The sequence below is a fragment of the Zeugodacus cucurbitae genome, chromosome 6 (assembly GCF_028554725.1).
Source record: "Zeugodacus cucurbitae isolate PBARC_wt_2022May chromosome 6, idZeuCucr1.2, whole genome shotgun sequence".
In the NCBI taxonomy this organism is placed as follows: domain Eukaryota; kingdom Metazoa; phylum Arthropoda; class Insecta; order Diptera; family Tephritidae; genus Zeugodacus; species Zeugodacus cucurbitae.
Window position 1 is genome coordinate 11,068,064 of NC_071671.1, and position 14,615 is coordinate 11,082,678.

A 14,615-nucleotide genomic window follows, 5' to 3' on the forward strand; every position below is an offset into this window, starting at 1 on the left:
ACATACAGACACACACACGAGAGATGTGAGTACGAAGTACATAGTCGCAGCAGCTACATACGACTACAGCGTGCAAGGAAGAGATCGAACGAGTTATTATAAATACAATAGAAGGCCGTGAAAGAGCTGCCAAAGCACACACAGAAGGGAAGTAAAACCAGTTTTGGTGTGGAGCCGAGCTTTTGTGCCGGCTATTTTTATGATCGCAGCCAGCGAGCGAAATACGCGCCGAAACAAACAAATAAACGATAGAGGAATATGTGATAAAAAGCAGTGCTGGAAGAATGCTGACACACATACACAAACGCACACTACATTGAACGAGTGAAAAAATTAAAATAAGTTTGTAAAGAAAAGAATAAAATCTTGAGAATTAGCAGCGTTGTGTAGAAGAAGCCGGTGTATAAGTGAGTGAAGTTTTTGTTGTATTTGTATTTTGTGTAATTATGTGAAAGATTTGAATGCTGAGAAGCGCTACTACGCAATAACAACAATCCGATTTGGAAAGCATATATAATAGTAACTAAAACTGGGGAATCTTCAATTTTATTTTAGTTGGAAAAGGGTTGGAAAGGTTAAGTAGAAGTTGCCTCGAAGGCGCTGAGGTGGAATTATCGTCATTACTTTCTTCTGGAATGTCCCACCATTGCGAGTTCAAGTTAAAGATTTCTTGGATCTCTCTTGGCATATATAGCATTAAAAATTCTCCGCAGATTTGTAGTAAGTTCAGGACGCTTTGTCGAGTCTTAATATCTAACCAAAGGGGGCGTGATCGTGGCTTCACGACGGACTGTCTCTCATAGTCTGGTTCCCACTGGTAAATAGCCTTATAACCTAACCTAAGATAAGATAATCTACATATTAGGTTGTCCGCCTTTTTGTCTTTTGAATTTCGTGACTATGTATAAAGCGCTACAGAGCTCGTATCTGACAATACTATACGTCTTTGAAAGGTCTTGACATAACCTACAAAACGACGCTATGCATCATTAGTTTGGATATAGCGTTCAACAGTTATAGACGTGTAAACATGGAGTTCACTAACGCCGAAATTCGCGCTGTTTTAAAGATTTCCTTCGTTAAAGACAAATTCGCTCGAGAAACGTTCCGTGAGTTTAATGGTGTTTTGGGGGATGGTACTCTATCACTTCGAACCGCGGTGGAATGGTTTCGACGATTCAGAGCTGGTGAAGACGACACCATGGAGAAGCCAGCCGGTGGAAGACCTGTGACGACGAATACCGATCAAATCATGGAAAACATCGAGTTAGACCGGCGTGTGGCATCTCGTGACATCGCTCAGGGGATGGGAGTTAGTCTTCAAACCATTTTAAACCATCTACAGAAGGCTGGATACGCAAAAAAGCTTGATGTTTGGGTGCCGCATGATTTGAAAAGCTTCTGAACCGAATCAACGCCTGCGATATGCTGCTGAAACGGAACAAACTCCACCTATTTTTTGAAGCGGATGGTGACTGGCGACGAAAAACGTATCACATATGTATGACAATATCAAGCGAAAACGGTCGTGGTCGAAGGTCGGTGAATCGTCCCAAACAGTGGCCAAGCCGGGATTGACGGCCAGGAAGGTTTTGCTGAGTGTTTGGTGGGATTGGAAAGGAATCGTCCACTATGAGCTGCTTCCATATGGTCAGACTCTTAAATCTACCATCTACGGCGAACAATTGGACCAGAAGCGTCCATAATTGGCCAACAGGAAGGGTGTAGTGTTCCACCAGGACAACGCCAGAGCACACACTTCGTTGATGACTCGTCAAAAACTACGGGAGCTTGGATGGGAGGTTTTATCGCATCCACCATATATCCCGGATATACTGCCAAGTGATTACCACCTGTTCCTGTCCATGGTGAACGCCCTTGGTGGTATAAAGTTGAACTCAATAGTTTTTCTTGAAACGGTATTTCTTCAAATTGGGCGACGTTGGTTCTCGAGGATATGGACTTAATCTAGTAAAATAGTAGACTTTTTATTCGGATTATCAAACTCAATGCCAAAGAATAATTTTCCACCGAAAATATCGTTAAACCTCAGACATTTCAATATAATTCAGAGGGATTTTTTTCTTCTAATAGTGTGTCTCTGTACCAAAAAATAGTTAAAATCGGGTCATAACTTCCCCTAGCTTCCATATACCTTTTATTCGGATTATTAACCTTCCGGTGATCTTTATACCGCATATATACCGATATAATATGTGAGATATCTTAGCAAAATTAAGTGAGCGTGTAGTCTTGGATATAGTGTACCTTGGTAGTGAAAATAATTGAAATCGGTTCAGGAATTACCTCAGCCCTCATATACTATATATGATGATTTTCGTTATTCTATTGGACTTTATACCTAATATATGGGCCAAATTGTATATTATCTTAATAAAACTATATCAATACATTGCGAGAGTATAAAATGTTCAGTTGTACCCGAACTTAGCCTTTCCTTACTTGTTTTTTTAATAAGATATTTCTTTAACCTAAGTTAACACCTCAAATCATTAGATGACTAAAGCCTAAAGTAATCGTCAAATTTAACTCCCAAATTGGCAATAGAATCAAATAATTTTTTCTGTGATTACAAAATTAAAAAAAAAAAGAAAAAAAAGAAAATATGGCAACTCTTCATCTTTAAATTTAACTCTTCAACCTTAAGAAACCGATTAGCATCTCTTCGAAGAATGTGCAGAATGCAATGTGTATGCATTAATGAAGTTGTAAAGTATATGCATAACATATATATAATGCATAAACACTTACACACACATACATATGTACATATGTATAGTACATGCGTGCATTTTACAAACCCTAATTTATGGTGCATTGAGGTAGGTCCCATCAAGTGCCTATCAACTTCCCTGTGCAAATGCATTTGAGGGTTGCACTTTGAGTGATGCATGCAAATTCATTTAGCATACTTATGTGTGAGTATTTTACTGCATGCGCATACTCTATACGGGTTTCCACGTTAATGTCTGATACTAAGGAAAGTTTCGCAATATTTTTTTTCAAGTACGTAATAAACATACATAAATAATTACCGTACACACAAGAGCCAATTAGCGGCTCTCATTGGGCTGGGTTCAGACTGAGCGTTTGCGGGATAATACAGTGCTTCTTGGAAATGTTGGATAGGTCAGACAAAAGAAGAAGTGCTGCAGCACTGGTTGCATTAAATTTGACCAAATCCTTGCTCACAACGCCGAGTATCTACTTGTAATTAGATATTTGAGCCTGGTATATTGAGAACGAATGCGATAATAATTTCAGCCTTGATATCTAACGCAGAATCACTCTTGCCAACAGGTGCTACTATGCACTGAGTAGGCAATTGAAAAGTAAAGTCCTCGAACAAAAACCAAACCCTACTAGTCCCTCATCATTCCCGTCCTACTTTATGGTGCAGAAGCGTGGACGATGTCAACATCCGATGAGACGGCACTAGGAGTTTTTGAGAGAAAGGTTTTGCGGAAGATTTATGGTCCCTTAAACGTTGGCAACGGTGAATACCGCAGAAGATGGGATGATGAGCAGTACGATTTATACGACGACATTGACATAGTTCAGCGAATAAAAAGACAGCGGCTACGCTGCCTAGGTCTTGTTGTTCGATTCAGTACCCGATGGTGGAAGCCTCAACTCCGATGGAAGTACCAGGAGGAGAAGGACCTGCCCTCACTTGGTAGTACCAATTGGCGCCAAACTGCCAAAAGGAGAAATGCGTGGCGCGCTGTTGTGGACTCATCTATAACCGCGTAAGCGGTGTCTACGCAAGTCTCTCACGACAACCTCCTAAAGTTGAAAATTCTATCAAGGAAGTTTTCCTACTTGTTATAAAATATTTTATATTCTGATTTGTAGAATTGCCACGATTCTTACATTGGCTACTTTCCTTACCTTACACTTTCATTACCTACATTACTGTATTAAATTCGAAGCACAATCTTCTGGTAGAATATGCAACTTAAGGCATGTTCATACATGAAAGCTCCTCGTAAATTTTTATGAAGAGCATTTTCATAACGTTATAAGTAAGCTTATTTTTTAAGTCCATAACTAACCACATCAAGATAAAATCTTAAATAAACGGCTACTGTCAATTTCAACCGAATCGAACTCGTAGTTCTGTTACTCTGTATATGGAATGGAAACTGAGCTGTGGATTTGGAAAGCAGATTCTGTATAAAGAAGTATGTTCTTTTACATACCCATATGAAGAATGTTCCTTCCATGGTGACCGTCAAAAGTTTAATTAAAAGGTTTCAACATGATACCACGTCGGTTTTCGACGAATCACGACAAACATGAAGTCCTCGATTTCATATTGGTATACCGTCTGTTGGCCGAGACAGTTGACATCTCCAGAGACCGCTTGTATCATATTCTGCATAAGACCGACAGCTTTGTTGGATAGTCGACAACTAGCAACGCCGTCATCACAGCCAAGTTAGTATAATTGGGAGTCCATCGTTTTCTTCAGTTTTGGATTGGTACTAAATTTTTGGTTTCCAAGCGTGATAAAGCTACCCGTCGGGCAAAAGAGCATGAAGATGTTATCGCCCATCGGAGGCATATTTTACGGATCTCATATTTTTCAGGAGGGTTAAAGAAATTGAAGTAAAGGTAAGTAGGTACTTATCGGATCGCACTCGATAAGAAAAATCTACGCATGGAATCCAACTGCAGTTCAGTCTTTACTAAAGAATGCGGATCACGAGCCCAATGTGATCAGAACTAACGCCAAAGAAGCTTCCCGGACATGGTCACTAAGGTAAAAAGTGCATCAAAAAGGGAATTAACTGCTTTTTAATAATTGAAAATAAATATATTCGCACATTTATGGTACAAATGTACTTGTAGACTCCTCGTACGTAAGCTGATGCAATTATTTCGCATGCGAATGCAACCCTGCAATTCAATCTACGCTTTTCGTCTATGCATAGTGCACGAATATGTACTAGAAGAAACTTAAATAAATAAAGAAATAAAAATAAGATAGAAAATCTAAATACTAAAAAAAGCAGACGCTGCACTAAAAAACGTTCACGCGACTATGCAAATTCGCTGAAATAATGTTTGTATGCCAGCAAGCAAAAGCAGGCGACAAGCAAACATGCATAACCACATAGGGGTATATAAATAAACCTACATTCACATAGAGTACATATGTATAGAGTAAGCAGCTGTATGCATGTTTGTTGCGCTTAGCTTCCTCCCCAAACATCTTGTCAGCCGGCAAGCCAGTCAGCCAGCCACTCGGCCGACCTGTTTGCCTATGCGCGCTCGCTCGTCTGCCTCAAGTCACAGCGACTCCTCCCTGCCTGCGCTGTGGTGAACATACACCTGTGTTGTTGTTGTTGTCGCTGTTGTTAAGTGGGCATAAACGTATTGCATGTTGCGCGGCAGCGTTAAGAAAACAAAATTATACACTTTTCATTTTATTCATTTTTCACTTTTGTGCGCCGTCGTCAGCTCGTCTTCCTCTTATGTCGTTGTCGCCCTCTCCTCCAACCAACCGCCTGCCTCTCGAGCTGTATCACTGCAGCTTTGCTTAGCACACATACACACATACATACTCACACATTTGTATGCAATTGGCTGTCTTCTCGTGCGCGCTGCTGTTGTTGTTGCTGTTAATGTGTAGCTGCAAGCGCTGAGTCGAACAAATTTTATTTTATTTTTTTAATTTTTCATTTTTGCTGCTCTTGCCGTTGCTGTTGCTGTTGTCTTCCCCCACTAAGGGTTCAGTCGCAGAGTTGAAGGTCAATCGTTGTTTTATGTCATTCAACTTGTCCGTCGTTGGTTGCCGCCGCAACCGTCATTGCAGTCAAGTCGTCCGTTGTCTTCACACGTCCCACGTTTGTTGTCGAGCGTTTCCACTGTGCACTATACTTGTATGTTGTTGTTGTTATTTTATTAATGTTATTTCTCGCTTTGCTATGTTCGCGTTTATGCCGTGCATGCAATTTTTATGTTTCTGCTGTTTATTTTCCCATTCGCACGTTGCTTTTGCATTTACATTTACTTCGCGTTTAGTTGTGAATTTTGATTTGTTCAACGTCTTTTGGCGTTTCGCTTTTGGTTGTCTACACAGCAGCAGCAGTTGATTTTCACACATGTGCACTTGAGTGTCTGCGGATGGCTCATCATCTCTTTGCAATGTGAAATTGACTTACCGGCGTTGTGCGATACGAGTTTGTAGTTCGAGGCGAGACGTTGTTTTTTCATAAGCACATATGTTCATGTAGCTTGCTTTGAAGCAAAGTCTTTTTTTGTTTGTTGTTTAGGACTACTTAAGCCTTAGTGCACGGACGGTACTTAAAAGCACTCCCTGATTTATTAAAATAGAAAGCCTATAGGCGCCAACGCTATTCTGTAAAGCCTTTGGTCACATTTGATAAAGAAGAGATTCGAATGATTGGTCTATTGAAATCAGTGGAGTCCGTATACAAAAAAGTCCGCTTCAATCCGATTGTCATGCAGTAAGGTCCCTCAATAGCGGTTAAAATGTCGATATAAATGTATCGTTGAGTCAGGAACCGCAACTAAGCATACCCCAGATCCTCAAATGACCTAATTTAGGGAATGAACTAAAGCTCTCTTTTAAAAGTATAACGGAGTGGGTCCTTGGGTGCCTGAATTCCCCCGTTGCAAGAACGTTTTAACACAATCGAAATTAGCATCAACTTAGACCACGCATACCGAATACACCTATACCGTTCCGACAACATTCGGAAGCACGTATCTGGAATGGGCTCGGTTTTTTAAATGGCAGCATTCCTCAAAATTATTTGGGAAATGGTTTATTCCGCTACAACAACAAAAAGAACTTCGTTCACAAGCCGAGGTGTCAATGACTTATCTAAGCTATCACATTTTAAAGTTATAAAAACACCACAACAATATCTGGCCTGAGGCTGAGTGACTTTGTCGAAGCCTAAAAAATGGATATCTCAAGTACAAAGTTCCACAACTGGTGTGGAATGGTGAATATTAGTTATACCTGGGCGGTCTGATAAGTTACTAATCTCAGCGATTGAAGCGCCCCAACCTTAAATGAAAGTTGGTACATTATCTTAGAACCTAAAGCTTAGAAGGCTGTAGAATCAGAATTATAGCTCATCGTAAGTAGAAGCAGGCGTCTCTGCGATTTTAGATAATTGATAAAACATCGATGATTCAATTCATGTTTTCGGAAGTGCAAGCTCGTTCAAATGCGATGGTATTATTTATCGGACCTTCTTTGTATATAGCATATAAAGGATTATCCGAAGTTTCCTACTTTTTTAAAGAAAAAAAACACAGAAATTTCAAATTGAATGGGGCATATTTATTATCATTTGAAAGAACATTCTTTGGCATTTATTGTTTAAAGATTATCTCTTTCAAATGTTGGTCTCAGTTGGTTCATCCGTTGAGTCCAATTTTTGATGTTCGATCATTTCGACTGGTAAGTGGCGAATGACACGCGTGCTGTTTTGCTTCAAGGCCTGAATCGAAGACTTTAATTACCCTAACGGTGTGATATCACACGATCTTGGTTCCCAATCGACCGACCCAAAACGTGAAATTATCTGCTCACCAAAGTGTTCTCTCAAGAAATCCTCTGATTGATGCGATGTGTGGGAAGTGGTGCCGTCTTGTTAAAACCAAATGTCGCCGAGATCACGAGCTTCCATTTCAAGCATCAAATGGTCGCGATAACGGATAACGCATCGACTCTCCACGGTCTTCGAGTACATTCTCAGCTATATATATATATATATATATATATATATATATATATTTGGCGTAGGAACCGCTTACGCGATTATAGCCGAAACCACCAGAGCACGCCATTTATTTCTCCTTCTTGCGTTCTGGCGCCAACTGGAAACACCAAGTGAAGCCAGTTCACTTTCCACTTGGTCTTTTCGTCATCGTCTACCGAGGTTTTCTCCAGCGGGTACTGCATCGAACACTAACAAAGCTGGAGTGTTTTCATCCATTTGAACAACATGACCTAGCCAGCGTAGCCGCTGTCTTTTTATTCGCTGAACTATGTCAATGTCGTTGTATAAATCGTACAGCTCATCGTTCCATCGTCTGCGGTATTCGCCGTTGCCAATGTTCAAAGGACCATAAATCTTACGCAAAACCTTTCTCTCGGAAACCCGAAGTGTCGTCTCAGCGGATGTTGTCTTCGTCCACGCTTCTGTGTCATACATCAGGACGGGAATAACGAGAGGTTCCAACCTCTTTGACCAATCGTGACCAATATGCATTTTGATCTCTAATAACCAGTGAAACTATACCAGGTTAGTATTCGGATTCGATCAGTATACAAAAATGGTTTTAATTGTTATGGGTTTGTACTACTTTTAAGACCATGGCATAGGAGTCTCTTAAAGAATGAGAACGTAATACAAAAATCTTAAATTATTTCTTTATTTCTCAACAGCACCAAAGAAAGAGTATATAAAAGTGGCACAACAACAAAAGCCAAACCTAATACAGCGGAATATCTAATATACTAAATTAAGCACATGTTATTAACCCAGAAAGCAGCGCGAATTGCCCACAAGTTATAAAGATGTATAAATTATGTAGTACACAATAAAATGCCAAAAATGTCTGGCGGTGTTTTTACTTATTTTTTTCTTTCTTTTCAGCTGTTATTTGTTACGCCTTTGTGCTGGTATTCATGCGTCTCTTGGATCGATGAAAGGTCGCCCACCTGTGCGAGGAATATTTATAGTTTTTTTGTGTTTTGTGCTTTTACAAAATTACTACAGACAGCCAAAAAATAAAAGCAAAACCGAAGGCAGTAAGGACAAGGGCACGAGGGTGGTGGCTTAGCAGACGGGCAAAAAAGCACACAAATATGAACAAATAAACGCAGTTTAACTGACAACCAGACGAATGTGAACCTAAACAAATATGTACGAGTATGTCTGTATGTACTTATACCCTAAACTATATATGTTTGTTATGAACTGGTATTTGGTGGTAAATATTTGTGTGCGAAAGTGTGTGTGTCTATCGCTGTGGCCCGAAAAAGCCACGCCAGACGCCATGACTCGAGTTTATGAATAAATTACTACACTAATAATAACAACAACAGCTGATTTTGTTCTTGTTGTTGTATGTGTTGCTCCTATTTGGCTTTTCATTTAACAGTGGCAAGGACGCGTCTCGCCTGTCACGAAACGACACGCTTGAAAATCGTTATTTGAGTTTGAATGCAAGTATGTGTGTGTGTGTTCACATGTCATTGTCCTTGCAGACAATATTTATGTTTACTTTTGTGCACAAACAAATACAAAGGAATATATATGTATGTATGTATGTGAACTTTGTATGTGAGCTGAACCATCAAATTCGGTGGGTTGTGCAGGACAATTGATTTTACCTTACGAAGTGGCGCTAAAATCGTGACTATATCCTTGCCTAAAGTTAAGCGAAATTGGCACAAAAGCTGCCGAACTGTGTCAGCGTTTACCTGGGAGTCGATGACTAATTCTTACGTTTGCATATGCACTTGTATGGAGTATTGGTAATGCACATGTGCCTAAGCATAGAGAAAGTATGTATAGCACATAGAGTTGTGCCCACTGGGGCGTATGATGAACAATTCATGAGAAGGAGTAGGACCGTATGTAGGTCCAAATCAAATGGATAAAATTAAATATTTTAAAAAGAGTTGTTAATATAAATTTCATTATTCCGATCTCTTGATTAAATTTTTATTTTTTTAATGATATTAATTGTTATTATATTATATAAAAAAGCTGATGAAATCAAATCTCCTATCTAGCGTCTAAAGTCCAGAATTTTTTTATCGATATACATATAAATCCTAATAAAATCATCCAATAAATTTTTATTGATGCAAAGCAAAACGTTTTAAGTATTACCGCAAATGAATTTCATTGGCCTATACCGGCACCAATCCTGTTCAAGAAGTCTACAAAAGGCTCTAAGAAATTATTGTGAAATTGTTTAGGGTGAGTAAAATGAAATTGAATGAGTAAGTTAACATCATTGGCATCTCAAAGTAATCGTAAGTCATGTCATTTAGTATATTTTCTTTAAATTATTATTGACAAAATTAGGCTAAATTCATGCAGCGTCCTTTACTCTAATTTTAAAATCGAAAATTGTACAAGAAAGTAATTGATTTTAGTTGGCTAATTTAATTGGCATAAATAATAAAAAAGTGTGGAATGCATTGTTTTCCAGAAAAATTATGCGTTATAATCGGACTTTTTGAAAACGGAAAAAAATCTTATAAAATCGTATAAACGGTGAAGTATACCCCGAAAATGGTAGATATTGTCATTAATTTAGTCATTTATGGTCCATAGACAATAATAGAAAATAAATCGCTTAAGACTCCTCCACGGGAAACCACTTCCCATGTTCATCGAGCAATTAAGGGAAAGTGCAAGGCAGATTCATTCTTAAGAAATTAATTAAGACTTTTGGCTTTCCAGTGGTGTTATTAGAAGACATCTTAATGATGCCGACAGGGGTAATGCTCGAAAATTCTACGAAAAGATCCGGCGACTAACTGAAGGTTTCAAGACCACACTCCTGTAGGGCCCCCAGAGGTGATCTAGTAGTTGATGATTGAGTATACTGAGTTTGTGGAGGGGACACTTCTCCAGCCTGCTGAATGGCAGTGAAAGTACAACACCAGGATATGGTGAACACGATTCCAAAATCGACGACGATGGAACCGATGCGGAAGATTTATGGCTCTATTCACATTGGCAACGGCGAATATCGCAGACGATGGAATGATGATCTGTATGTGTTATTCGAAGACATAGACATATGCAGTTCAGCAAATAAAAAGACAGCGACTACGCTGGCTACCTTATATTGTTCGCTCTCAAAGTGTTCGATTCAGTACCCGCTGGAGGAAACCGAGGAAGAAGGAGTCCTCCACTCCGTTGGAGGGACCAGGTGGAGAAGGACCTGGCTTCACTTGGTATAACCTATTGACGCCAAACTGCCAAAGCGAGGAATAAAAGGCGGGCTGTTGTGGACGCGTATATAACCGCTTAAGCGGTGTCTACGCCAGTCCAGAAGAAGAAGGTTCTCTTTTATTCGAGATATTCATTGTTCCTTTTTTGATCCGAAAGGTCACAAAAAGAGTTTCATCGTTTTCACACTTTTTCGGCTGATCCATTTAAGTCTTAAGAAATTTATTAAGAATTTGGATTAAACGTATCCAGTGGTGTTATTAGAAGACATCTGAATGATGCTCACAAACAAAAAAATGAAATCGCGGATTAATTTTACTAAGACTCATGTAAGGAGGGATTTAAAATGTTCGAAGAAAGAATTATGGAACAATATGAAAGAACAATAATCGTATTATATCGAATAGTAAAATGATTGTGTATAACCTGAAAGCCATTGCTTAAACCCCAGAAAGTCATGGTGTGAGCTGCACTGTCGGAGTATGAAGCGATCCCGTTGGTTGATCGTAATATTCGAAACATGCAGCTAGTGCAGTAAAGAATTGATTATCTCCCAAAAATATTGATGTATTGGACTGGCCAGCGCAAAATCACCATTATAAACTGATATAAATTCTCTGGAATGATTTAGAAGTGAAGATCGGGCAACCAAATTTAAAAAATTCTGATGATTTTGGACTAAAATTAAGGAAGCATAGCATGCCTTTCCAGAGAGTAGATTCCAGAAAATAGTGGGCAGCTTACCTCACAGATTTGAAGCTGTTTTCAAAAATCAGGTCATACAACGAAATACAGTGGAACTTCCATAACTCGAACTTCTATAAGTCGAAGATCTCCATAACTCGAACTGTTGAAGTGGCAATAGAAGTAAAATTTCATACAAATTTCCTTCCATAAATCGAACTTTTCGACCAGGACATTATACAAAATTAAAAATTTTACTATCAGAAAACAATTTTAAAATAGCCTTTCTATATAGTATGGGGGCAAACAAAAAATATGGTTTTATACTTATAGATTTCCTAAATCGTGTAACAAAGGCATGAGATATAGACGTCAAGAGCCAAACAAAGCAAACTGCAACAAACTTGTTCCGAAGTAAATAACTAAAATTGTGGGTAAATCTATATTTTGCAGCTTTTTAAAAAATGTATGTTTTAATGAACATTTCTATAACTCGAAGTCTCTCTAACTCAAAGTTTTTTTGTGGATTATGGTGATTCGAGTTAGAGAAGTTCCACTGTATTAATATTAATACATTATTTGAAGACATACATCATTAAAAGATTAATACAAAAATGTAGAAGAAAAGAAGATTTTGAAAAATGTTGAACAATATTTAAAAAAAATATTATATTGAAGAATACTTACTTAATACTTAAAAATCACTGATGAAAAACACCATGCGCTGAAATAAATAAAAATATTTATTAAATTATATATTATTATAAAGAGTTCAATTAGTGGTTTAATTAAGTATAAATATATACCATATATAATATATAAAATTTGTATTACTAAATGTGCTGTGCGGATGAGCTAACATGAGCTATGTATGGCGACACTTAAATGTCCATTAAAATGCTTTACGAGTATTTACCACTTATAGTTATGACTGCTGAAGATTTATTGAATGAGTGCAACCACCAATGAATAAAAGCACCGACAACATATTGACCAAACGTTACCTACTGCGTCTTAGCGCTTACACCCCGCGTCGCAATCACACGACTTGACACTTAATTAGTCTCTCAATTAAACGAATGAACAATGAGTTGTACAAAAAACAACAACAACACACGCTACATACAATAAGCAACAAAATCAAAAAAGCCAACCAACAGCAGTGAAGACGGTGAAGGCGCGACTTGACGCCTGACGCATGTGGGAGTGTCGCGTTGCGTTGCGACTGACGCAGCGACACGAGAACGAAAATAAGAAAAAATGTACTTTTTTCGGTGGGTAATTAAATTATTCATGTTTGCGTGCATTGGAATTTCACAGCAACAACAACAACAATGTGAATAGTCGTATACTGTGGCGCGAAATGCACGAAAATGACGCGTTTTCACTCGTTGGCTATCTGTTGAAGCGACTGCACGGCGGCTTGTCGCTGTCATTTGATGAATTGCGTCGCAAGTAATAATTTTCGTATAGATTAATTATGTACAAATTATTTGCGCGCTCACTCACTCGGCACGCAGCAAGTTCAATGCACTTTCCGAAATTAACACAGAAAACGCATTTATTTGCGATTTAATCTTTATAACCTACCTATAAGCGTAACGGAAAACAAATAAAAATAAAATAAAAAATTTGAATAAAAATATGCTTTTGGTAGAACGAATTTTGTCTTAAAAGTGGATATATTACGTCGACAGAACAAGAAAAGAATGCAATTAGAGTAAAAAAAAAAATGATATTGAACAAAAAAAGAAACAAAAAAATATATGCGCCCCCGGGTGGGCTCGAACCACCAACCTTTCGGTTAACAGCCGAACGCGCTAGCCAATTGCGCCACGGAGGCTCATATCCAACATTTGGCAAATGCGTGTTTTATCTCTGAGTAGAATAGAACGAAAAGAATTTTAGAATATACAAATGTACATACATCCACCTAAAGCACCTTAACCACGGTCTGGATAAATGACGTAATCAGCACATGGTAAAGAAAAAATGTATTTGCAACAATTGAAACCAATTCTTAATCAGAGTAAGTAAATATTATTTATTATAAATGGAAGCGAATTATTGAAAACATTCACAATAACTTCTTATATTTGATTGTGCTATTAAAATTTTGTTCTGCTTTTTGTTAGGAAATCATATTTTTTATCGGTATCGAAAGGTCACTAAAAGAAACTAATCGTTTTCAAACTAACCCATCGCCAATTATACCCCAAAGGTATTTATTTTTGAAACCTATGGAGTGTATTAGCCCAAGAAATGAACTCTAAAGTTAGTTGACTACAGATCTAAGTTTTCAGGTACCATATTCCTGCATAAAATTCGATTGAAACTAAGCGTGAACCCATACCGCACAAGCCAAGCCGTATTTTCTTGTCTTACACGACCACAGCTCATAGGTTCATATGTAATAACCCACACTGAACGAGACGAAATAAAATGCATGTCTTTGTCTTTTCTGGTCTGAAGATGTGTTGTCGAACTATTCATGTGTTTTCATACAGCAAACGCACACCAATTGCGACAAATTTGTCTAAAACCGTTTTTGCTGAGCCCACACCGAATGAAACAAGACAAGACAGAAAACACGTGTCGTTACCTATAGCTGCACCGATATTTTACTAAGACAAAATCTTGCATTTTATTTTTGCTTTATCGTGTATAGTTTAGAATGGATATTGGATGGAGGATATAAAAATAATCATAATTTAAATAAATTGTAAATAAATTAATTAAATACATAGTGTTTTAATTAATCTTCTACAGGAATTATTTTTTCTTGTTAATTTGTATATTGCTTAAATATTTAATGTTTTAAATTTTGTTTTATTTGAATATACACCAAGAGAGACAAAAAACAAAATGGTTTTCTTTGTAGCATTGTGTATGTGGGTTAGAGCAAAACTCGTTTTTGTGTCTTATTAGTCAAAGACGTTTTTGACT

At 38.0% G+C, this 14,615-nt stretch overlaps 1 protein-coding gene and 1 non-coding gene across 4 annotated transcripts in view; both read right to left on the reverse strand.

The window, feature by feature from the left end:
• LOC105210926 (ecdysone receptor) overlaps positions 1-14,615 on the reverse strand; it is a 326,137-nt gene that overhangs the window by 268,886 nt on the left and 42,636 nt on the right. For all 3 annotated transcript variants that reach the window (XM_054234171.1, XM_054234169.1, XM_054234168.1), the window contains one exon: positions 12,357-12,393. The gene's annotated coding sequence lies outside the window, so the exon portion shown is untranslated. The remainder of the gene's footprint in view (positions 1-12,356; positions 12,394-14,615) is intronic.
• Positions 13,439-13,512, reverse strand: Trnan-guu (transfer RNA asparagine (anticodon GUU)). The gene has a single exon. It is a non-coding gene; the product is annotated as a tRNA-Asn (tRNA).